Genomic DNA, 26,926 nt, shown 5'->3' with positions numbered 1-26,926 from the left:
TAGTCAGTCCTGTCACTGCTAATAAGGGACAGCAGAAATGCATCAAAAATATTTTTTCTAGGTTTTTCACTACTGCACTGTGCCTTTTGAAACAGAGAAATAAACTTAACAACAGAGTGAATTATACTTTTAAGCAGCATTCTTTATTTTATCAGTGCTGAGGAACAGTGGGGATCATACTCCAAAGACTGGATGCTCTTGCATTGCTTATATTCACATAATTATTACATATGCATTACCATTTTTGAAAATTTTTACTTACAATACATCTATACTAAGAAATAATTGATGATGTTAGTTTTAATTGTTTAGTTTTGTCGAGGCTTAAGATTGCGGGGTGACAATAAAACCCTGGCAGATGTATTGTTAACCCCCTCTCCCCCCCACACTTCCCCCTTTTGCCCCTCCCTCTCCCCCCTTCCCACTCAGGACAGGCGACTGGGAGGGAAAGAAGGACAGAGAGAAGAGAGTTGGAAAAATTAACAATGTTTTACTATTGCTACTAATAAGAATAGAGAAAATAATACAAAATATACAAAACCAATCTTGAAAGTCTCAGCAACTGCAGAGCCAGCAACCAAAGTCCTGGATTAGACTCTGCAGCACACCGGAGCTGGATTCAGTCTCTCACTAGGCCTCAGTTTGCAGGGACGACTAGCAAGGTCCTCTCCTAATGTCGGCCATAAGCAGAAGGGAAAAAGCAAAGGCAAAAGGGAGCAAAAGGGAAAAGGGCCGAGATCCTCGTGATCTCCCACTTTTATATGAAGTATTCACGTGAATGGAATGTTATACACAGTTGGTCAGTTTCTTGGTCACCTGTTTCTCGTTGCCCCTCTCACGAGATGTCCATCCATGCTTATCAATAAGTTTGCATTCCATTGCTAGGTTTACCAAAACATGTGTCTGGTTCTCCAGGAAAATGCAGTTAATATGAAGGCTTTAGCTGACAGGCAAAATTCACTGAAAGAGAAACTTGTTTTTAACAAAACCAGGACAAGTTTCTTAACAATGCATCTATTAATTATTAGTTAAATATAAACTAAGCACTCTGCTTCTAAACAATGCATTACTTAACCTTCTGTCTCCCTCTTGTCGTGCAGAAAGATCTAAAACTTGAAAAATATCCCCTCTTTTTGCAGGTGGTCAGAAAGTATTTACCTCATGTCAATTGGTTAATGATGGGTACATCTTTTATAACTTTATCACAGTATACATTAATTTGGCAGCTTCACTTTGTTGTCCCAAAACCAGGATTCTTTACCCAGTGTGCACGCAAATGAGCCAAATTCAGCACACAGATATGAGATATTGTTAATTAGAGTTCCACAAAACTGGATGCTGGAATAAAGCCAGCATGCAAGAAAAAATAGTAGCAGCCATTATATACAAAATCCTATCACTACTCAGGGCAAGTCCTAAAGAGTCAGTTGGTTATACATTTGCATATTGGTTACATAATCATTTTAGCATGTAATGAACAATGTTCATCTAAAGGACACTTTATCCAACAGTTGTGAGATATGTGTTAAAACAAGACTCAACTAATTGTGTGGGCTTCAGAATGTCTAAAGCTAGAAGGTCAGTAGTCTCTGTAGTTTCTGATTAGGTGCTTTGCAAGTCATTCTTATCTTTGTTAGAGGAGCAGACTGACCTAAAACTGAAAGCTGGGTCTCTTTAGTTTGGAGAAGAGGAGACTAAGGGGTGACCTCATTAATGTTTATAAATATATAAAGGGTGAGTGTCACGAGCATGGAGCCAGGCTCTTCTCGGTGACAACCAATGGTAGGACAAGGGATAATGGGTTCAAACTGGAACACAAGAGGTTGCACTTAAATTTGAGAAGAAACTTCTTCTCAGTGAGGGTGACAGAGCACTGGAACAGGCTGCCCAGGGGGGTTGTGGAGTCTCCTAGTCTGGAGACATTCAAAACCCACCTGGACACATTCCTGTGTAGCCTCATCTAGGCGTTCCTGCTCCGGCAGGGGGATTGGACTAGATGATCTCTTGAGGTCCCTTCCAATCCCTAACACTCTGTGCTTCTGTGATTCTGTGATCTTTAGGTTAACAACTGCAGACAGGATTAATTCTTTTAAGTGGTAATGACTACAACTTAGGTTGCCTGATGCTTGCTCATTTTTGTTAATGACTCTGTATGCACATACTTGTGAGTATTTGTGTAAGTACTTAGTTTCCTGTGTTATTGTTATTTTATTCTAGGCTTTTATATGCACTTTCTACCAGTATATAAACCAGGTATAAACCAAAGGGAATTATTGTACAGGTAATACCATATCTGCGGATGGGTTTCTATTAGATGGAGATTTGTTATTGAACTAGCCAGGCCCGAAGGAATTTCAAGGCCACCTTGGAAAGCTGAAAACAGGATCTGCTGTGGAAGTAAAACAGTTCAGCAGCTACGAGGCAGCAATACGATGTAAATCAACAGACCTATTAGCAGTGAGACTCGGGTACGTGGACAGCTCGTGAACATAGACAATATCCAATCAGTTAATGCATGCTAGGAGCGTGGACGCGTGATCAGGAAATAACTGCATATATAAGCAGGCTTGTTTCTGTAATAAATTGGCTTCGCTTGAATTCACATTGGATTGTGTGGAGTCCATGATTTTTCGCCCTCGCAAGTGGTGACCCCTACGTGATCCACGAGGACAATTTATGGGAGGGTACGACTGTTGCGAGGAACGAGCCCCGGCTTGCGGTGATTAGGAACGACGCATACCAGGACACAGACAGAAATTCATGCAGAGACAGAGATCTTGTTCAGGAAGGAGCGTAGAGCCTGGCCAAGCAGAGACGCGACCTAGGCCTAGGCTGCCTTCTTTATTCACCATTGACAGTTTATAGGATTTACAGGTACAGGCCTGGACTCAGATGTTTACAAAAGGTGCTTTTCCACTAATTGTTATTAAGAACACACTAAACTCATGTGATGTTTGTCTCACTTGTTTTTCCACTCATTCACAGACCAGGCCCAAGCACATTCACACATCCCATGCACTTGGGGGCGGTTATCCGGCCAGAGATACCATTCTTATGAGTCTGGCCTATAACTTTTTACAGTTACAAGAAATGTACTTCAAAGTAATCTGTCCAAGGCCCTTTATATATTATTATGTTAGTATTATGTCTTTTACCGTCCGGATGGTCATGTTAGTATTGATCTTCCTTTATCATCCAGGTGGCTGGAACCACACATCTTGCTTTCCCACATCTTACTTTCCAACACTGGCTGGAGACGGCGCGGCTGGACTGTGACCTGGATGTAGTCTGCAGGCTGCGTGCCTCCCTATTGATTGCTACGGAAGCGAAGGAAGAGGAATAGATTGGACATCATTGCAATGGACACCCAAAGAGGTGAGCAGCTGGGGGCAAGATGAGATGAGGCAGAATATATCTAAAGAAGAAGCAGCAATACTGCGTCTTCTCTCGCATATCCTCTCTAAGAGAGGGGTGAAATATGAAGAAAGTAACATACATAGACTGTTAGTTTCGTGTAGAACTAACAGCTATCCGGCAGAAACCGAGAAGGCTTTTAAATGTGAACTTTGGGACGATATAGGGCAGAAATTATGGGATAAGGTCAGCAATGGAGATAAAGAAGCTAAATTATTAGCAACTACATGGAAGTTTAAAATTACTACCTTAAAAGATTTTAAGGCTGAACGGTCTGCTGCTGCCGGAATTTTTGCAGCGTTGCAGCCTGATAAGAAACCTGAAAATCGCTATGAATCTTACCCAGTTCGTGTCTTTGATACCCTCCCTTTGATACCCACCCCCGATGGTTCAGCAGTCCGGGGCAGGGGGAGGAAAAATGCAGAGCAGGTGTCCTCCTATACCATTATCCAACCCTGGTGAGAACAAGTCCAAATGATTGGAATTAGACAACTTGCCCAAAGAACCTGTGAAAGCTGAGAATGCTAAAATCGTAAACAAGTGTACTATCAGTCATTTTACCAATTTGTATCCACCTTTACCGCCTTTTAACCCTCCAACTTCCATGAGAGAGCAGAAGGGGTCACCAGATAAGAACTGGACAAAAGAACTGTGTGAAAGATTAGATCAGTTAATAGCGAATGAATCCAGCAGTCGGCAATGTGGTCATGCTGATCATGATGGGAAAGGGGGTGCGCCTGGAGACTCGGGTTATAATTGGCACAATTATGAATAAATTCCTATTTGTGATAATAAGAATTAAAAGTGTATGGGGAAGGAATATATTAGTGGAAGATTCCCTAGCTTATTTATTAGAGAGAAATCCTTTACAGACTCTGGGTGTGGAAACACAGTTACTGCCTGGGGGGTGACAAGGAGAAAGTTTGAAAGCTATTATATTACCTGGAAGTTTGTGTTGGTTTTGGCGAGGGTGGAGTTAATTTTCTTTGTGGTACCTAGTATGGGACTATGTTTTTTGATTTGTGCTAAAAACAGTGTTGATAATAAAGAGATGTTTTTGTTATTTTTGAGCAATGCTTGCACAGAGTGGAGGCCTGTTCTGCCTCTCACACTGCTCCACCATCAAGTGGGCTGGGGGTAAGCGACAACCAGTGGCACACTTACCTAAGCTCTTAGACCCAGTGTCTCGAGGTTGGCCAGAGTGTGTGCAAGCTGCAGCAGCAACCGCTCTTCTGGTGGAAGAAAGCAGGAAATTAAACCCTGCTGCTTTCCTATGGAGAGATGACAATGGGCTGCACCTCTTCATAGATGGGTCTTCAAGGGTAATTCAGGGGAAAAGACACAATGGGTGTGCCATCATTGAAGGTGTGAGTGGTGAAATAAGAAACAGGAAAGTTACCTAATAACTGGTCAGTTCAAACGTGCCAACTATAAGCTGTCAGTCAGGCACTGCAAATGTTGGAAGGAAAAGAAGGTACCATCTGTAATGGTTCTAGATATGCATTTGGAGTAGTGCACACCTTTGGGAAAATCTGTGAAGAATGGGGTCTAATTAATAGCAAAGGGAAAGAATTGGTTCATGAAGAACTAGTTGGACAAGTGTTACGTAGTAATCTGATGTCACCAATGGAAGTGGCTGTAGTACATGTTAATGGACATCAGAGGGGAAACTCCTTTTGTGTCAGGGGAAATTGGTTATCAGATGAAATGGCCTGAGAAGCGGCCTTAAAACCTGAAGTAATAACTGTAAGTTATCTCACACTTGAGGTCCTGGCCCTGCAGGAAATTCCAGTTTTTGATGAAAAATAAAAATAAGTCCTCCAAGAATTAGGAGCCAAGGAACAGAGTAGGAAATGGGTACTCCCAGGTGGTAGAGAAATGTTTAAATAAGCAAATCATGAGGGAGGTATTAGCAATTTTACATCAGGAGAGTTATTGGGGAACACAAGCAATGTGTGACATAGTACTGGAATTTATACTATAGCCAAGCAAATTTGTGAAAGATGGGTGTTTTGTACAAGAATAAATAAAAAGGGACTTAAAAAGCAGCCTGCAGGAGGGCGGAGTCCAAGTTTACAACTCTTTCAAAATATTCAAGTTGATTTACCTGTAGCTGGTTGAATTAAATACATACTAGTGCTGGTTGATCACCTTACCAGGTGGGGAGAAGCTTTCCCCCTGAGCACTGCCACAGCGGAAGTGGTAGCAAAAGTGAAATAATGGATGGACCTCCACAGTTTGAAACTAAGGATTTGTTTCTCAAAAACTGTATACTCAGGTTGTTTTTTCTATCTTCTCTCAGGCACCAAGGGCTTCTAGCACAAACTCTGCCTTTAGAGTTTGCAGCTCACAAGTTTCAGCCTGGAAACTGGGTCCTGGTCAAATCCTGGAAAGAAACTAAGCTTCAGACAGATTGGGAAGGAGCATTTCAAGTTCTGCTGATCACCGAGACAGCGGTACGACCAGCTGAGAAAGGGTGGACTCATTACACATGGATTAAAGAGCAAATCGAACCTCCAAAGGACAATGAAGAGTGGCAAGTACCGACAACCGATGACCCCCTTCAACTAAAGATACAGAGATGAAAATGAAATGAAACTTTTGGGGACTATTAATCCTGTATTATGTAGAATTTACAAATGGGTTACTTAAAATAAACATCACTGAAACTAAAGGTTCCCTAACAATTTGAGTAGATGATTGCCAGATCCTTAACTGTGGGGATGTACAGAGCTAAAGAGAATTGAGTTATGAAAACAAACACGTGTCCAAGGGGACTGAGTCTAAGGATGATTTAAATAAGTGCACAGTTTTTGTTGTTGTCTCTCATTGCCCCTCCTGGTACAGTGTTATCTGGACCACAGAGTTTAGGGGATGGACAGTGAGCAATGAACGGTTATAGAGTTGAAAAGAAAAATTACCCTATCTAAAGGATGATCTCTCCGGGGATGTGAGTCCCTGCAGTGCAACCCTTTGCTAATTACAATACAGGGAGCAGATGATTCAGTAAGTGGGGTTTATGGATCACGAATAGACATTAGTGGAAAGATGCCCTGGGAAAGTTCAAAATATATGGAGATACAAATGCCTGGGTAGAATGGATCAAATATATGGTGCAAAGCCTAAACGAGCAATTGCTATGCCTGTGCACCAGGAAGGCCTGTGGCCCAAGTGGTACCCTTCCCTCTGGGATGGAGCGAAGATTGACAGGGGATGGAGTGCATCTTAGCCTTATACCAAGACTCTACAGCATGGGGAAATAAGTCATGTCATACTCTTTCCCTGCTATTTCCAGCTTTGAAGGGAAAAATATCAAAATTCCCCTGGCATTTTCAGGAATAATTGGAAATCATACTGCCTGTCTCTCACGATGGGGCAGGAATGATATCAGGTTCCTAGGAACATGAGTAGGTGTGTAGAGACACGGGAAGTTGGTCCTCATATGTCCTCAAATGCTTCTTGAGAGTATCTTTGGTGGTACATGACACTTTGGAAGATGTCACTTCATTTTATCCCCCACTGGGAAGGTACCTGTGACATTGTACAATTGGTGATTCCTTTTACCCTGGCATTTGAACACTGTGATTCATCAGGGCAACAGAAAAAGGAGTTTAGGGTTTTTCTTTGATGACAGAGTTTATTTCAATTTGATTGGGGTCCCCAGAGGGGTCCCCAAAGAACACAAGGCAAGAAATCAAGTAGCTGCGGGTTTTGAGTCCTTTTTGTTTTGGTAGGTAACTATAAACAAGAATGTAGACTGGATAAATAACATTTATTTATAAGTTATACTAGACAAGCAGTTAAAGGAATCGCCAAACAATTAGACGCTACTAGTAGAATGGCATGGGAAAATAACATGGTCCTAGATATGATGTTGGCAGAAAAAGGTGATGTATGTGTAACCACAGCTTTGCAAGGACTCACAACTTTAGCAGAAGAATTGGCTGAGAATTCAGGTATAGAAAGACCACTCATGGGATTGTTAGAATCTTGGTTTGGAAAATGGAAAAAAATTATAGTATCTGGTTTTACTTCTTTAATCATAGTATCAGAAGCACTAATTTCTATAGCATGCTGCATCATATGGTGTGTCCGAGGACTTGTTCAACACCTTATTGAGAGAGCTCTATCAAAGCAAATGTCTTTAGGGCCACTGCCATACTCAGATAAAATGATGCTGCTAAAAGAACAAGAAGAAAGAAGAAACAGCAAATGTATAACTCCAGAAGAAAAATGTGAAATCCTGTTGTCTAGGCTTGAAGACACCTATAGAACTGTATAATAAGAAAATGCAAAACCAAGAAAAGTATAAAATAAGGAGAGGAGGAAACTGTAAGGAACATTTAACAAAGAACTGTTGTTTTTACATAACTGAGGACCTGGCGCCTGACCCCAGCAGAGGGGAAGGACCGAGAGACATCGGACTATGAATTCTTAATGTAACACACAGTCTCTTCCCAGAATATGTACTGACACCTGTATACATACCGATACCTGTATTGATAAGTTCATTTAGGGGGAAGTGTAGCCAAAGGACCAGGAATCCATATCTTAAATAGATTGATAAGGGGAAGGGTATTGTGTGCGTCAGGATAGTCTGTAAATCCTGAAGTACCCAACCAATGGGGAACAGGGGAGGGAAATTGCATCTGGGATTTTGGGGAGATATAAGCGGGGTTTTTTTGCCCTATTCGGTGTGCCTACCTTTAGGTAGAACACCCGGTCTTGCAAAATCGTTATTAAAATATGCTTTGCCGAGAGATCCTGCCTGGGCCTATTGTATTTGCAAAATAATTGTTTCCTACAGTTATTTAGTAATTTTGAGACCAGAAAATAACCGAAGTTGTTAAACTCTGATTTGCATTGAATTTATGTGCTGGTTGGAGGTATGGGAAATAAAACTAAATACTATGATGGATGTGAACTTGGTATTGTATGAGGCTGTATTTAAAAGTTGCTAGAATATGAACTGATTTGGATCTAGAAAAATGGAATAATGGATTGATGTTTAATATACTGGTTTTTGACATCTGTAAATTGTAAAAGGTAAATGGGGCTGAGGAATGTAACGACTGTTGAGCTAATTTGAATTGCGTATTAGTGTATTATGGTTGGAATGAAATGGGAAAACAAAAAAGCAAAATATCCCAGGCCTGTGATTGAACATAAATTTCAGGCCTGTGTCAAGCTGCAAGATAAACTCAGCTCATTGTAACGGAGGAGTTTGCCAGAGCCTCCTACTTCGTACCAGCAACTATGCCAGCTGCGTGGCCTTGGCTATATCTAAACTGCAGCAAGAAGAGAAAGAAAAAAAACAAAATGGAAAAACCTGGCTGTCTGGTTTTCTCTCCCCCCCACTGCAGCGATGTTGTAATACTGAATGGAGCAATCTGAGGCTGAAATTTGAAAGCATCCCTAGCAGATCCATAGTTCTAATGAAGCTGGGAAATTAAACTAAAATTTTTTTTAATAGGCTTACTCTGTGGTAACTAGTAGTAAGAGACTTCTTAGTAAATTCACCATGTTAGTTTTTGAGGTCATGGGAGAGAATGAAAGAAAGACTGTTTTTTGAGACCAGTGGAATGCCAAATTTGGAACAAAGTTTTACCATATGAATTCTTGTATTTGCTAGAAAGCCCCTCTCTTGGGTCAAGATTTGTTAAGTAAATTGTAAGCTCAAATAATGTTTTCTGAGAATTCTGTGTAGTTGTATGTCCTACAAGAAGCTGCTTGGATGGTGCAGATCTGCTTGCTGCAAGTGAGAAATCTCCAAGGAAATTTTGAATGCTGTATTTCCATTAGTATTGGCAGATAATGTTTCGATAAAACAAACACTACACTGATAGACCTGAAACAGGACTTCGATCTGGTAAGGGAAAACAATATCCAATAAATATGACAGCCAAAATGGAGTTAGAAACTTTGAGGAATGAATTTATGACAACCTTACAGGCTGACTGCATTTGACTGGACTTGCAGATTTGTTTATTTATAGCTACAACATAGAAACAACCTGTGGCTATTGTGGGACAGTATGATGAGAATGCTAACAGACTGATATACTGATTGTTACTCTGATCAAGAAATGCAGGGAATTAATTTAAGTCTTAATAGGCCATGATCCTTTTGTCATATATGTACCATTTGTGAAATTTAATTCTGTTTTTTTTTATTTCTAATCTATGTCCTTGTAAATTGCACTAGCTGGTTTTCTTAACAGCACAGCTTTTGACATGCGTAAATGTAAATTGCTGCAGAACCTGTAAGTCTTTAACATCAGGTCACAGACCGTACTTGTATTTGGTCTGATCCTACATACTTGCACAGGTTTTGTTGATGGTTCTGGGAAGTCTCATAAAGCTGTAGTGGTCTGGCATGAAGATAACAATTGGCATCATTCTGTAAAAATGATTGAAGGTTCAACCCAATTAGCAGAACTTGGCACAACTTTACATTACTTAGAGCTTTTTAAGGAGGAACCTCTACATTTGATTTGTGATTCTGAGTATGTAGTCAAGGCCCAACGCACGTATCTGATTCCAAACTGTTTTTTGTTTTTTTTTTAAAAAAAAAAAAAACAAAAGGGGGAAGTGACTGCACTACTCCATATGACAGACTGAGCAAAGCATTGTATGTTTTGAACTTTTTACGCCTCCTCCAAGGGTTCGATATTCCACCTATGATTCGCCATGGAACAAGTTTAAAAGGCCATCTGACAGATAGGGAAAATCAGTGTCAGGTCAAAGTGCGCAATGGTGTTACAGGTGAATGGGAAGGTCCTTTCCACTTAATAACTTAGGGAAAAGGTTATGCTTGTGTCATTACAGGCCAAGGATCGAAGTGGATTCCTGCGAAATGGGTCAAGCCATGGCTAAATAAAGACAACAAAGATTCAATGGATGCAGACGGACAGGAGAGAGATAAGTTGTGAGGACTCTTTCAGATGTAAACCGTGGATCCTAATTCAGTGTTATAGATGATCACAGACCTGGTGGTCTAGAAGCCTATTAGCAAGCAGGTGGTGTACCTTCTGTGGAGAATGGCAATTTGAACAAACAGCAGAAGAGCCAAAAGGGCGATATTACACTTAGATAGTCAATGCAAAAATGAGGTAAAATTATGGGGCGTTCCTACCATAGTATCTACTGCACTCTTTCTCCCTAGTCTAGCAGCTGGTAAAGCTTTAGGAGACATATCAAAGTTAAGCTATTGTTCTTTTAAACAGGCTAATCTAACTTCTGAGATAATAACTCAATTAATAGTAGATGTTGATGGTATTAGGCATGCTACTCTACAAAATCGCACAGTTATAGATCTTTTACTTTTAACACTAGGTCATGGTTATGAGCTTGTCTGATCGTTCTGAATCTATTCATAGTGTTTTAGACAAACTAAAACAGCACATCAAGAAGATTGTCATAGTAGAATTAGGGTTTGACAAATGGCTTAAAAGCTTGGGAATAGGTGGGTAGTTGTTTGATCTTATGAAGTAAGGCTTAACTGCACTATATGTAATTGTAATTATGTTGTTAATCATGTGTTGTATGTTGCAGTGTATTTCAAAGATGATTCAGCGTGCTGTAAACAAGGCCTGGCTGGTTCAGGAACAAAAAGGGGGAATTGTGGATGGGTTTCTATTAGATGGAGATTTGTTATTGAACTAGCCAGGCCCAAAGGAATTTCAAGGCCACCTTGGAAAGCTGAAAACAGGATCTGCTGTGGAAGTAAAACAGTTCAGCAGCTACAAGGCAGCAGCACAACGTAAATCAACAGACCTATTAGCAGAGAGACTCGGGCATGTGGACAGCTCTTGAACATAGACAATATCCAGTCAGTTAACGCATACTTGGAGCGTGGACACTTGATCAGGAAATAACTGCATATATAAGGAGGCTTGTTTCTGTAATAAATTGGCTTGGCTTGAATTCACATTGGATTGTGTGGAGTCCATGATTTTTCTCCCTCACATATATCTTGCCATATTTGCTTTTGTTTTAATGAATTCTTGAAAAAAGGTCTGGGATACTCAAATCTGTAGAGTGTAGCTGTCCTTGGTTCTGGGTGCCCCTGCCAAAGTTTTCTCTTCCCTCTATATAAAAATACAGGATTCTCCCACCTTGATTCTCACTATTATTACTTATTCCATGCAGTATTTTAATCCTTTGCAAATACCTATTATGATAGGTTCCATTGCCAAGCCATGTGGAACTGGTTGTGTTCAGTGCAGGGCAGTCCCTGGTCTCTCTTCTCTCAAGAGACCACCCCTGCAGCCCCCCTGTTACCAAAACCTTGCCTTACACCCAGTACAGATCTGCAGCATTTTTTTTTTCCATTTCTACGATGTGAGTGCTTATAGATCCTGGAATTCCCATGTACTCATAATTGAGAACTTTTTTCTGGTGAGATTGGTGATTTGTGCCAGGAGGTGCTGGTTTGTTATGATCCCGGTACAAAAGGCACTCACACTCTGTAAAGAATCATTTTAAAAGACTATTTATTAGAGCTAAAACTATAAAGGAGAGAACATATAGATAATGAATAGATAACCTTACATCCCTTCAGGTTCTGGGAACCCTGAGTTGTTCAGCATTGAACGTTGATGAGAGCGCAGCATGCCATGTAGATCACATCCATGGAAGGGTTACTCCATTTTGGTCATTCAAGCTATTCTAGGATTTTCTTACAAGATAACAACTCTGTTCACTATTTCTACCATCAAACAGGAAGGATGTTTGCATAAGAGCTTCTTGCTGCACTTTCAGATAAAGGCAAGGTCACACAGGTGATGTAATTACCAGTACTGAGTGGGAGCTACCTGCAGGCTCCTCTGTTACGATCAACAAGCTAAGTTTATTCTGTGGCCAATGTATATGCACAGCCCAACACAGGCCGAGCTTTACATGCAGTACAACATGGCATAGGCCTGAGCCTAAGTAGGTTAACTTTTATGTGGTTCACTAATCCTTCAGTGTACAATGGTCTTCTGGTCAGGATCACCACACGCTAGTTTAAAAATAAACTGAACCATAGTACCAGATTTTGAGAAAAAATTCTTTGCTGAGATGATTGATTGTGGGTACATAAAAAAAGATCAATGGGTGGCAAAATGTAGCAGAAGGAAAACAGTGTTGTGAAAATTACCTTTTAAAAGTTTGGAGGTGTGAAGAAAAATGTAGCAAATAACTCCTAGACTTCACATAATTATCCAGCAACTTAATTCAAATAACATCTGTAGGAAACCATTTTAAATCAGCTTTTAAAGCCCAAAGGTTTCTTTGCTGCTGCTAAACTCATTGTGAAGCAGAGCCAAATACCTCCCTGGGCAATTTCTCCGAGCCCAGCCATCACCATGCCCGTGCCACCAGGAAGCATCCTCCAGCATCAGCTGGCATCTGCTGCTTGTGCAGGCAGCTCTTCCTGCTAGGCCAAGGCCTTTCTGGTTGCATTTCTGTTCCCTGGGGTTGGACTCTGCCTGCCCCCATGACACTGCTTACCATGAGCTCTGGGCAAGCCATGCCCTTGCTGCTGCCCAAGGTGCTCTCTGTTTTCTTCTATGGGATGCGCTCCTTCATCATTGTACTGGTGAACAAGGCCAGCTTCCTACAGATGAGGATGGCTGCCTGGGGCATAGGAGGCTTACCAGTGACAGCTGTGGCAGCAGAGATTGTAAACATTGTGTATATTTATGCATATAACATAAAGGATAACTACAAGAATTATATGCACATAATAATGCATTTATTGTGGAGTCATATTTTCACCAGTCAGGGTGTGATAACTTCCTGTGGGGTTGACAACAGTGCCAAGTGGTTCACTCTCTGCCAAAGGCTGAATGCATCCTGCCCCTGAGCAGCCTCAATCAGTTAGTTGAAGGAGGCATGCCTACCTGGATCAGATATAACAGAAAATCATTGTTAGGGAAGAGACTGCCTTAGCTTATTTAATTATTTGGTATACTGCTCCTTATAGAACTTGGTTAGAAACTGCTCACATAGAATTCACTTAGCATAAGTAAGTTTGCTTATCATAACTTCTGTAAGTTTGCTTAGCATAACTTCTGTAAGCTGTGAACCTTTGAACTTTCTGCTTCTTTAAGTAAAAAAGGCCTCAGAGTCTTCAAGCTAGAAGATAAGGGGAGCTGCATCCCTGGAGATAAGTAAAGGAACAGAATGGCATCTAAGAGAAGAATGTTTTGGCTATTACCAAGAACTTATTTTCTCCAGTAGCAGGTGCAAAATACCAACTGAGGTCAGAAATTTGATTGACAGCCCACCTGACAAAAATGAAGAGATCCGATGAAGAACGGGGAGACCCTAGGCTCTAATTTTGCAATTGGCCCAGAGTGACACACAAGGGGTAGGGGCTTGTATTATGGGGATATAATTGTCTAAGTTTTTTTTCACTGAGAGTCCCTCTTCAGGAGGCACCCAGCTTGAGTTGCTTTATGCTGTACCTTGCAAATAAATTATTTATTTTAGAAGAATTTCTGGAAACCATGCCAGAGTCTCTGCTACGGGAAATGTAGGGAAAAGACATCATGAAAAGACTTTTTTTCTGCTACCGAAAGACCTTTAGAATATTTTTAATGCTAATTATTTAATCAGTCTTTCTTATTTTAACAATAGACTTAAACATGTTTATAATTTTTTAAGTGTAATTAAATCATTTTTTTAGATAAGAAATCTGCTGGTGGTTATTTGAAACGTATTCTTGATATTAAATCCAAATTCAAAGGGAATTCATACTCAGGCTATTGACTCATTATAAACACAAATAACGTATAAATCTTCGCAGGATAAGACTGTGACCTAGCTTGTAAAAAAGCAGTAATGAAAAGCAGTGCAATGGAATCATGCAGCTTAATTCAACTCCTGTTAATTCTCTGTTTTTTTTCAGTAGTGTCATTGTCCACAAGGGGTGAGTATCAGCAGGGTGGGATCCACAAGCTTCATTTTCATAAAGGATTGTAAAAAAGAGGGGATGGAAATGGGCCATATCAACTTAGGTGAAAGGGAATTTCCAAATATGGTGAAAAACATGGGTAAAGCTCCTGCCTCTGCTGACCTCAATGCTGAAAATGCCTGACATCCGTGGGAGCCAGGAATACCTGGAGCTCAGGTATCCAAATGTAGCATGGAGCACTGGGCAGGATCCTAAAAGGAACCAAGCCAGGAAGAGAAAGCCAAAGCAAGATTTAATTTGGACCTAAACATGAGGAATGCTGACTAGGAGCATGATTTCTTCTCTGTATTTTGGAGGAAGGTGAATATTTGTGAAAAGGTGAAAAGGAAGTGGTTGTAAGAGTGAGGGGAAGGAAGCCACAGACCCTTGTGAAGTGGCAGAGGTTGATTTTGTGGCATGTGTCAAGTATGAAATAATAAAGGAAGAACCCTTTTGTATCCAGACTGAGTGGGTAAAAGTATTTGTTATGGGCCTGTTTCTGTGAGGCTTGTATATGTTTGTTATCCTCGCTTAAAATAATGAATCCTGTCTGCAATTGCTAACCTAAAGATATAGAAATCCTTTCAGTTTTAGGTCGGTCTGCTCATATAACAAAGAGTGGCTTGCAAAACACCTAATCACAAACTACAGACACTACTGACCTTGCAGCTTTAGACATTTTGAAGGCCGCACAATTAGTTGAGTATTGCTTTAACACATATCTCAAGATTGTCCCTTAGCTGAATGTTGCTCATTATATGCTAAAAGGATTCTGTAATGCAATATGCAAATGTGTAACCAATTGACTCTTAGGACTTGTCCTGAGGGTGTGAACGTAGTGATAAGATTTTGTATATAATGCCTTTTACTTTTCTTGCTGGGATGCTGGCTTTATTCCAGCATCCAGACTTGTGCAACTCTGTAATAAACACAGTATCTCATCTCTGTATGCTAATTTGGCTCATTTTTATGCACACTGGGTAAAGAACCCTGATTTTTGGGACATGTTTAGTATCCAGGTATTGCAGATATTTCTGTTCTCTTGATATATAAGTAGAATAAAACCTGGAGGCACAAAGTTCACCAAAATACTTTACAAAATAATGTAATTTATGTATGTTCCATGATTTATTATGTGAAGACATTAAGCAGCCGTAAAAATTTAGGAGGTAAACTTTAGTAGCCAAGGAAAGAGGAATATCTGTTGATAATTGAAGCCCGAATAATCCAAGGGGAAATGGTTAGTGACCTGCTACATTACTTAGACACACACAAGTCTATGGGGCCAGATGGGATCCATCCAAGGGTATTGAGGGAGATGGCAGAGGTGATCACTAAGCCACTTTCCATTATTTCTCAGCAGTCCTGGCTAAACAGGGAGGTTCCAATTGACCGGAAGTTGGCAAATGTGCCGTCCATCTCCAAGAAGGGCCAAAAAGAGGATCTGGGCAATTACAGGCCTGTCAGTCTGACCTCGGTGCTGGGGAAGGTCATGGAACAGATCATCTTGAGTGCCATCACGTGGCACATACAAGACAACCAAGCAATCAGGCCCAATCAGCATGGGTTTATGAGAGGCAGGTCCTGTTTGACCAACCTAATCTCCTTCTATGGCAAGGTGACCTGCTTAGTGGATGAGGGGAAGGCTGTGGCTGTTGTGTAGACTTCAGTAAAGTCTTTGACACTGTTTCCCACAGTATTCTCCTGGAGAATCTGGCAGCTCATGTCTTGGATGGGCATACTCTTCACTGGGTAGAGAATTGGCTGGATGGCTGGGCCCAAAGAGTTGTGGTGAATGGAGTCAAATCCAGTTGATGACAGGTCACGAGTGGTGTTCCACAGGGCTCAGTATTCAGACAAGTTCTGTTTCATATCTTTATCAATGATCTGGACAAGGGGATTGAGTGCACCCTTAGTATGTTTCTAGACAACACCTAGTTAGGTGGGAGTGTTGATCTGCTGGAGGGTGGGAAGGCCATACAGAGGGATCTGGACTGCCTGGATCATTGGGCTGAGGCCAATTGTATGTGGTTCAACAAGGCTAAGTGCCAGGTCCTGAATTTGGGTCACATAACCCCAGGCAATGCTACAGGCTTGGGGAAGAGTGGCTAGAAAGCTGCTTGGTGGAAAAGGACCTGGGGGTGTCGCTTGACAACCAGCTGAACATGAGCCAGCAGTGTGCCCACTTGGCCAAAAAAGCCATCAGCATCCTGGCTTGTTTCATAAATAGGCTGCTCAGGGAAGTGGTTGAATTATCATCCCTGGAGGTGTTTAAAAGATGTATAGATTGGGTTCTTAGGCACATGGTGTAGTACTAGAGTTCGATTATGGTTGGACTTGATGATCTTAAGGGTTTCTTCCAACCAAAATGGTTCTGTGATTCTATTCTATGATTCTAATTTTCATGCCATGTTTAGAAAGACATTAGCCAAGGATGAGATGAACTGCAAAGCATTTACACAAGATATTGCAGGCTTGCTGCAAGTGGCAAGAATTCAGATGCACATGAATGGAGGAAAGTCTACTTTCAGTCCTGTTCAGGAAGATGACTCTATTTGGAGCTTGATTTATACAGGAAACAGAGAACATCACCTCTAATGTGAATCAGATGCACTGATTTCTACCCAGAAATTTTGTTTTATTACTTGGTGTACATTTGGATTTAGGAAAAGGCCAGTTATTCCTTGTGTCAACTCCTGAAGGACAGCAATGCTGACATGAGGCCAGTTGTGGCTTTGGATCCAGCAGGTAGGCCAATTTGCACTGAAACAGGACCTGCGTCAGAGGATGAGAAGACACTGTTCCCTCCTTGTCTGTGGATATACTGTGAGTCTCAACCATCTCAAGTAACCCAACCTGTTCTCCAGTAACACAAGCAATCTGAGGAAATAGCAGAGTCTGACTCCAGATCTGAAAAGTGGACTGCACCTTGTGTGCAGTTTTAGAGGACATCTTTCTCCATGACAGGTGAGGGGAAGAACTGCCCTTTTCCTGGCCCTCTTTCTGGGCTGTGGTTGTGCTTGTGAAAGGGACAAAACCCACCCTTTGAACCTTCAACCTATAAAAGCAACTCTGCTGGCAAAGGTCCCCCTAGTGGTCCCAGACTGGGAGAATGGTACAACTACAAAGAATAAGGACACTGTAAGTGCAATGAAGGGAAAGAACAGAGCAACAGCTGGAGCAGACTGAATGACCAAATTCTCCATAGATGAGGAGTGCAGAAGCATGACAGCTGTAGCAGTATTTGAGGTTACAGTTATAAGAAGCAGTGTATTTTTAAGACAGACATGTAGACATACTGAAGAATACCATAACCTTCAGCGTTTTCCACTCCAAGAGCAAAGTTTCAGTTTGATTTCAAAATAAGTATATATTTTTAAAATACACCAGATACTGTGCCATATAGCATCTTCCCCAAGAAAGGATGAGATGGCAAACTACTCTAGAGATATGTAGTGGTTTTCTTTTATTGAATTACTGGAAGACATTGAAATATGTCTGTTATCAGTACTAATATAGAGTATCCTTTAATCCTTACTCTGAAAATTATCCAGCAGCAGAATGCTCATGATGCTTTATCAGTCTCTGTTCTCAGGGCCAAAGTTTGACAGTGTGACAGAAACAGAACTTCCCTTAGTCAATCACATTGCTTCCATAAGGTTATCAAGACTGTGCTCTTTTAAATATTCTGTGATTACTAGTTGCTTTTAAAGTTTTCAAGCAGACAGTGAGATGGTTTTAAAAACCGTGGTGATGCCATGGCCATCTTTCTTGCGGGCAATCAGAAGGGCAGCCAAAACTATAGTAACATAAAAATGAGGCTCAAACCATTTGGCCTTTCTTTGCATCCCTTTGTAAAGTACTGTGCTGCTGCAACCAGAGCCATCAGCCAACAAACAAGTATGCCAGACGGTTTTACTTTTTCTCGTTTAAGAATGAAACACTATATTAAATACACAATAAAACTATTGTGCTGATACATGAAGGATTCAGGGATAGTTTTTTAGAAAGTTATAATGATTCTGCAAAGGAGAAAGCAAAAAAAACCTTTCCAATATTTCTCATGTCTCTCCCTCTTTGTGGCATAGATTTATGACTGTCTTTGAAGACTCAAACCATTCCAACTTTTTTAAAAAGTACTAGGTATTCCAGAAGCAAAGAGTCCAGGTCATATACCTTTTTTAAAAATGAAGAGAAAACTTAATGAAAATTTAAAACTTGAACTGAAGTGTTTAATCTGGTGTATTATAAAATGCATCATTAAGAAGGATACATCTAACTCCTTATCTCTGACCACTTGGGCATCCTACTTATCGGACAGGATAATCTGCTGATGTGCTGCCTTTTGAATTTTACTAAGAGAATAAATCAAGCAGAAGCATGAAGTTGGTTAGAACATGCACTCTGCCAGAAACTCACTCTTTCTTTCTCTTTCTTTCTTTCTTTCTTTCTTTCTTTCTTTCTTTCTTTCTTTCTTTCTTTCTTTCTTTCTTTCTTTCTTTCTTTCTTTCTTTCTTTCTTTCTTTCTTTCTTTCTTTCTTTCTTTCTTTCTTTCTTTCTTTCTTTCTTTCTTTCTTTCTTTCTTTCTTTCTTTCTTTCTTTCTTTCTTTCTTTCTTTCTTTCTTTCTTTCTTTCTTTCTTTCTTTCTTTCTTTCTTTCTTTCTTTCTTTCTTTCTTTCTTTCTTTCTTTCTTTCTTTTTTCTTTCTTCTCAGGGAGTTGTTAAAATCATTTGAAAACCTGAGGAAGCAAAATAATGAATTCCTGAGTGACACAGAAACTGATCTTTGTAAGAATAAAAGACTCTTTTGAAGTAATTCTAGCAGAATTTGAATATGAAGAGAGAAGCAATCAGACTAAGACTGCATTCATATTCAGATGAAATTTGTAGAGAGGGGAGTAAAAAGAGAAGCTGGGTGAGTTATTTTAACAACAAAAGAGCTTAAAAATATTTAAGAGTGGGGTGAAATGTAAAAAGACCTGTAATATTATAAAGCACAAGTTCTCTGTATAATTGAAAAGTTTTTGGAGAAATGTATCTCCTCAGAAATATAACAATACAATTTCCGAAATAACAGGATATGGTGGGTTGAACCCAGACAGCAGCTAAGCACCACACGGTCACTCACTTATTCCCTCCCCATCAGGATGGAAGAGAGAACAAGAAGAACAAAAGCAAGAAAATTCTTGGGTTGAGAAAATTAACTGCATACAAAATTTATGCTTCAGTTTTGGTTTCCATTGTTTATTTACTCACATAAAATCACAGTAAGTCTAACCTTTCTCCTTTTTAAATGACTGCTTAACTACAACAAAGTCGGAATGTGCAAATTCAAATCAGTGGAACAGTTCCCAAGCTTTTACATAACCACATATTTTAAAGCCTGATCCAGAGCTTCCTGTTTATTTTAGTGGCCTCCAGATCATCCACTGTGCTTTTCATAACTATATCTTCCTCTCCTTCCTCTTCTCCTTTAGTTTGTGCCATCTACTCGTTTTTATGTACTCATTCGCAACCTGGCACTATAAATAATACGAGTGACTCTGTGCTTCAGCCAAAACCCACTGAAAACAATGGAAAAATCACACTGGGATTTGCCACCAATTTCAGCAGGCTTTGGGAAAAACTCTTTATGCCCACAACCCAACTGAATCTAGCACAGATCTAATTGACATAGCCTGAACTCCTGGGGTCAACCAAGGTCCACCTCCTAGCACCTAGGATTGCATGAATAATGCTGCTGAAGTCAATGAGGTTTCCTCACATGCAAGAAGTCATTGGTCACTCTTGCACAACATGCAGGAGTGTTTGCTGGATAGATAAGGTGGATTGACTTTGGCCAGATGCCAAACACCCGCCCAGCCACCTTCTTACTCCCCTTTCACAGCAAAACAGGAAGAGAAAATAAGATTAAAAAGCTCACTGGTCAAGATAAAGGCAGGGATATCACTTAGCAATTACCAGCAGGGGCAAAATAGACTTGACTTGGGGAAAATTAATTTAATTTGTTGCCAATGCAAATAGAGTTGGATGATGAGAGACAAAGACAAAAATTAAAACACCACCTTCCCCCTAACCCTCCCTTTTCCCAGGCTCAACTTCCCAACTCCTCTGCCTCCTGCCCCACACCCTGAGCAATGCAAGGGGAATGGGGAATGGGGAGTTGCCATCAGATCAGTTTGCAGCACTGTTTCCTTTGTTTGCTCTGGGATTTTGCATTTATGTTATCATACATGATAAGACCTTAGGGAATGAAAGATTATGAGGGGTATGTAGCTCTAAGGCCCATAAGATTCTTGCCTGTTAATTGGACTGGCATTAGGATACCAGTACATCGGGATCCTGTACATTAGGATGGATTTTTCCTAGCATCTCAATACTCCCACATCTCTTCTGGAATTATGGGCACAACTTATCCCAGTGTACCAAATGTAATACAAAATGCTCTGTGCAAAATACACTTGTTATTCGACAAACTGGCTTCCACCAGTTTGCATGAACATCCCTCCCCTGGCTAGGAGTATCAAAACTAGAAAGGGCTATTGCAAATATATCTGCTGTAACAGAAGATATGGGTAATGCTACTGTTAACACTATTTCAGCCTTACAGTTAGAGGCAAAAAAACCATCTCAGGTAGCCCTGCAAAACAGAATGGCATGAGATTATGTGCTTGTTGCTCAAGGAAGATACATGTGTATTATTTAACAACACTTGTACATATGCAGACCAACATCAGAGAATAGAAATGGATGTACACAGAATTTTAGGTAAATTTTAGATACTGCATGCAATACCTTTAGGAAAAATAACCCATTTTGACTGGTAGAGATGGCTCCCAGACATGGAAGGATGGTTAGGAAAAAATGATTAAGACAGCATTCAAGTATATTTTGTTTGAATTTTTGACTTGGGTGGTTGTGTATGTATTGGTTCAGTTCATCTTCTGTCATAGTAAATTGTTATGTAAAAGGATAGAATGAGGCATAACTCAAGCAGAGGCCCGAACAATTATGCTGAATGTATTAGAAGATAAGGAAGAAGAAAAGGGATGATTATAAAATCCAGAGGCAAGAACAGATGATGGGACAGCATAGCTCATGTAGTGATCAGTCCTGGGCTCCCTGGATTTGTGAGCAGGGCGTCTGCAGCCCTTCTTGATCTTTAAGAGAAAGATGGTGTGAGGCTCAGAAAGTCTCACAAGTCTTTGCAGGCCTCACTAGTTAAGAAACATTTGCAGTTAATGGTCTTATGAGTCTGCACAATGTACTTAAAAAAAGGAGTGGATTATTTGTAAGAGGATGTACTGTCTAGAGCTTCCTTATCTGAAGGTGCCTGAAAATAGGCTATAAACAAATGAAGAAAGGAGCAAAGGGAGCAACCCAGAAGTGAGGTGGAACAAATGTTTTTGGAAATTGAAATAGATAAGAAGGATAAGGAGGAATTTGAAAGACTTGCAATGATGAATGTGTGTGAGTAATAACTACTCACAAAAGGGAGGAATGAAGGGGAAATTAAAACTGTAACTGATCAGCAGTGGCAATTTGTGACCAAGGAATGATCTGACATGGAAGGCAAGAAGGCCCAACTGCAGAAGGAGTTAAACTGGCTGGAAGCAGGAATGCCAGAGGCAGGACTCTGTCTAAAGGAGTGAAGTTTCCCTTGGTGATGAGATAAGAAACAGCCACAGCACTGTCTTGTAGCAATTTTGGAATGCAAGTGCTCAGGGGTCACCTTTGGGCAGCAGAACTGGCTCTGGGGAATGAATCGAGTGCTGGGCCAAGGCACCCCATGCTGACGCTCACATAATTGGAGCAGGTGCAAGTGTATATAAGGAGTCTGCTCCTGTTGCACCTTTGCAAACTCCTTGTAGAACCGCTTATGGTGATAGGACTCTGTCCAATATGTTGTTCATTACATCTTTTTATATTTAAGCACAAAATGTGAGTTTAGTTCACCTCAAGGGGTACAATGCAAATTCCCCAACAAGAGTCAGTCTCATTATGCTAGAAACTCAAAATGGTAAAGTTTAATTTAGCCCTAAACACTTATCTTTCCAATCTCTCGCATAACATAATTCATTAGGTAGATTTAAAATGATGCCTCTTAGAAGCCTAATAATATATGTGGAGTACCCAGAGAAGCACAACATAATGATATATTTTATTCATTCTTGTATTCTACCTGTTCTCTCGCTTGTTTTATTACTGTTAATATTATTTCAATAATTAAATCAAAATATTACAATGACTATTAATCTCAGGATTATAGTAATTAAAAAACAATTGAATTAATTTGCTCTAAATAGAGCCTGTGTCTCTTTAGGGGTAAATCACTAATGTTCCACTGAAATTAGTGAAGCTTGGGTTGTGAATCATCCCATGAACAAGGGCTGCAGATCAGTTTGCAGCAATTATGTTTGTTTCATTTTAAAAAAAAAAAAAAGAAGAAAAAAATGCTTTCTTGCTAAAAAATACACCTATTACAGATATCAAATTCTAGCAATCAAAGTTTTTCAACAGAACTTCAAAACATAGATCTAATCTGAGTTATGCTTTTAATTTTATCACAGTTGTTTCCTCTATGTTGTGGGTTAACACCAGTAGGCAGCTAAGCACCATACAGCTGCTTGCTCACTCCCCCTCTGATGGGATGGGAGAGAGAATTGGAAATCTAAACCAGAAGACTGCACTAGCTACTAAGAAGAAAATATTCTATCTGCATGGAAGATGATTACTTCAATTTCAGCTAACCCAGCACAGTGGATCAGGTTCTTTCCTTGCAGGCACATCTGTCTCCTCTTCAACTTTGAGGACGTTGAACCTATTTTGCAGTAATAAGACATTAGGTGAGGCAGGAGCCTTCCTCTTGGTGCCAGAAGTCACCAGCTTCCATCCTTTACCTTCTTCAGAAGTTTTGCTTACTTTCATAGCGGAGTGTTACTAACATGTCTGAGACTATTGTAGTGACACAGTTTCAACTGAGGCCACCTTACTTTGCCTCCTTCTTTACAAACTGCTGTGCACACAGATGCATCTGTTGACTGCCTCTGTTGGTGCATCTGTGGTGATATGGGTAACGCAACTTTCAATCCCATTTGAAAGGTCAGTTATTGCACGTGAATGACTGATCTACACCATGAGAAAGACTAAAACTACTGTGTTTTCTTGATAAAACTTGGCTGGATCTGGCAAGTTTTTGTGGAACATTTTCTAATTATGCTTGTCTTTTACAGCATGACTAAGAACTATCTTTATCCATGCTGAGATGTGCCTTCCTCCTCAGGTGGTCTCTTTGATTTAAGCAGCTACTGCTCTGTGGGGCAGATCCCAAGCCACATGAGTTCATAGCTTGGCACCTTCATCTTGCTGGTTGAGGTCAAAGCACACACTTGTGTGCAGCTCATGGATAAATAAATCTGAACCTCCTGTTTTAATGTCTGTGTGCCCTAGCAGTACTGAGCCAGAAACTCCAGTGTTGCTTGTCTGATGTCAGGGTACAAAATGCTCTGATGTTTTTCTGGCCTAGGTCCCTTTGGTGTCTATGGGCTGATGTGAAGGCAGACCCTGGGATGTGTACCTTCCCCACATCTTGTTTGTTGGCCACAAGGTCACAATGTCAGTTCCTCTACAGTTTGTGCTCTGACACCAAGTGAGGGTTTTTCTTTCTGATGTCCTGAGCTCAGACATGGGCTGATAAGAATTCACAAACTAATTTAGGGGCTTCACTCTTGTTGGTAGTATATGATATTGTAGACTAAAGATAGCAGTTCTTGGGGTTTGGAAAGCTAGTGGGATACAGCTTTCTCTGTTCAGTGTTTTCTGTGTAAATCCCAATAGGTGACTCATTAGGTACAGCCTACAAAACAGAGGTCCAGGCAAAGAAAATTACAACATTTACTAGTTCAGTACCCTTGTTTCCAAGGTTTATAGCTGGATACAGGTCTCTGAAAAGCTCAACAGCTGGACTTGTGTGAAAAGCCAGATAACTGAAAGGTCTTGGACTCAGTATATATATACTACTTTGTTGGTGTCAGAATACAGATTTTTTTCAGAACAAATTATTGTCCCTTTAGTTTCCTGAGCTTATTTTGACAGGCAAGCACACAACCACCTGACATGTTAGCATAACAGCCGTGGGATGAAGATGCTCCTGAATCCAACCTTCCTTACTCCACAAAAACCTGGATTCAGTTGAAAACAGCATGCTAATCGCAAGGCCCATAACATGCCCAATCATTTTATGCATTGGTATCAACTGATACAATTATTGATAACCTGGCTTATATGCATGCAGTTTTTCTGTCTAAATTTGTGAGAGTTGGTCCGAAGATGGAGCAGTATTTGCCTGAACATCGCCATCAAGAACTTAGAGAACTGAAGCTGAGACCAAAAGAACAGATGGACAATGAATTGGAGAGAGGCCCGAGGAGAAGCATTGTGTTGCACTGTTTCTCTGATTCGGGGGGGCTGCTACTAAGAATGGCTGCTGTGTGGACTTTGTCTGCCGCTTCAGCCAAACGAGCCCCAGCCTCCTGAAAGTGATTGTTATGAGGGTCTCTTCGACCCAGGGACAATAGCTGCCGTCCAGAAAATGTGTTCTCACGTGCAGCCTCAGTTACATGTGTCCCTCACCTGCTCACCCAAACAATGGCCAATGAAAAGGAGCATGCCCAGAAGCTCACCAAGGGTCCTGAGGTTACCCAATGGCAGGAGCCAGAGGGAAGGAACTAATACTAGCATGGATGCCTCTTTCACCCCTCCCCTGGCTTCCCCCCAACAACCAAATACTCAGAAGGTGTGGACGTGGGGGGAAGTAGCACAAGAATTGATAGATTACAATAGAAAATATGGCCCAGTAAAAATCCTAGAAGAGAGGTCGAGAGGAATCTGTAATATTGAAATCAAAAAGCTGCCCCTCTCCGCCAATCCTGCTGCTGTTACCGGTATCCCAAGAAAAGAACATCCATGCAATAAAACAGCAAAGGGAGAACAGCCTAGAGCCCGACAACAATGGTGGGTTTTGGGAATTAAAAAGGGAGTTCCCAGAGACATAATGGAAGACTTACCCCTTGATAAACTTAGTAAACCAGTATCAAGGTGGCGAAATCCAAAAGAGCCTTCACAGAATGTAAAAGAAATCCTACCTGTTGTGCCTTCAGCTCCCTCCCCCGCCGAGGATAAAAGTCTCTCCCAGAATCAGGAAAACTAGAACCTCCATTCCTTAGCAGTGGGCGGGGGAATGGAGGATGGATTTATATCCGACAGCTCAGACATACCAAAGGGGGAGATTTGTTAATCACAGCTTTAGTGGGCCCTAAGCGTGCACCTGTAACTTTTTTAATCGACACCGGTGCACAAATTTCTGCTCTAAGTGAAGTTGATAGGTGTGGAGTTTTTCCCTCAAAGGGACGTTTCTGTGTCCTTAACGCTTTAGGGTCAGCAGAAGTCATGAAAGTTGCTTGGGTAAAATTGTTGTTGCCAGGAAATGAGAACACAGTCACTATTAAGATGGTGATTGGTGATATTCCCAATAGTTTGCTAGGTATGGATATCCTCAAAGGCAGACAGTGGGAAGATTCACAAGGATTGTTGTGGACTTCTGGAATGCCGCCATTGTTACATCTAAGGCTATTGCAAGTTGCACTGGCACTCCCATGTAGTCAGGTTACAAATGTAAAACAATGCCCGTTGCCCCTTGGTGCCAAAGAAGGCGTAAAACCGGTCATACAAGAAATGAGAGAACAAGGAGTCATAATTAACACACACTCTCCTTTTAAGTCTCCAGTGTGGCTAGTTAGAAAGCCCAACGGGACGTGGCGACTTACAATAGATTTTCGGCGGCTGAATGCCAACACTGAACCTCTAACTGCTGCAGTCCCCAGTCTGGCTGAGCTAATAACCATGATACAGGAAAAAGCTCATCCAATCATGGCAACAATAGATGTCAAAGACATGTTTTTCATGATACCATGCAGCCAGAAGACAGAGATCGTTTTGCTTTCACCTGGGAGGGACAACAACACACTTTCACCCGACTTCCCCAAGGGTACAAACATTCTCCCACACTAGCTCATCACGCTTTAGCTCAAGAGCTAGAAAAAATACCCAAACATGAAGGCATAGCTATTTATCAGTACATTGATGATATTCAGTGATTCAAATTGCACCTCCCTTTTTGCATGATCAGTCAGTTAGTGCTTGGTTTACTGATGCTTCTGCTAAAAGAGAAGGAAAAGTGTGGAAATACAGGGCAGTCACGCTCCATACCTCTTCTGAAGAACAGATTATAACAGAGGGAGAGGGTAGTGCACAAGTAGGCGAATTAATTGCAGTATGGAGTGTTTTCCAACATGAAACACAAACTACTACCCCGGTACACATATATACTGACTCTTATGCTGTGTTTAAGGGCTGTACCGAGTGGCTTCCTTTCTGGGAACAGAGCGGATGGGAAGTTAATAGGATTCCAGTGTGGCAAAAAGACAAGTGGCAAGAAATCTTAAGTATTGCTAGGAAAGGAAACTTTGCTGTGGGCTGGGTGGCTTCTCATCAGGTAGATGGGGGATCTGCAG

The 26,926-nt window shown here is 40.9% G+C and overlaps 1 protein-coding gene and 1 long non-coding RNA gene across 3 annotated transcripts in view; one reads left to right on the top strand and one right to left on the bottom strand.

Annotated features, from left to right (window-relative positions):
• Positions 1 to 8,176, top strand: part of LOC135577098 (zinc finger protein 367-like) — a 33,449-nt gene extending 25,273 nt beyond the window's left edge. The window contains exons 6-7 of the transcript XR_010468691.1: positions 3,200 to 3,375; positions 5,717 to 8,176. The gene's annotated coding sequence lies outside the window, so the exon portion shown is untranslated. The remainder of the gene's footprint in view (positions 1 to 3,199; positions 3,376 to 5,716) is intronic.
• On the bottom strand, positions 446 to 25,691 carry LOC135577099 (uncharacterized). 2 transcript variants are annotated; one of them, XR_010468693.1, is made up of 5 exons: positions 25,499 to 25,691; positions 4,579 to 4,646; positions 3,757 to 3,869; positions 3,156 to 3,317; positions 446 to 960 (listed from the first exon to the last, which is right to left on the bottom strand). It is a non-coding gene; the product is annotated as an uncharacterized LOC135577099 (long non-coding RNA). The 2 variants fall into 2 exon arrangements; XR_010468692.1 differs by having other exon boundaries at positions 3,795 to 3,869.
• Positions 25,692 to 26,926: the final 1,235 nt, after the last annotated feature.

Source organism: Columba livia, chromosome W (assembly GCF_036013475.1).
Source record: "Columba livia isolate bColLiv1 breed racing homer chromosome W, bColLiv1.pat.W.v2, whole genome shotgun sequence".
Lineage (NCBI taxonomy): Eukaryota > Metazoa > Chordata > Aves > Columbiformes > Columbidae > Columba > Columba livia.
This window is presented reverse-complemented; position numbering and strand designations above follow the sequence as displayed.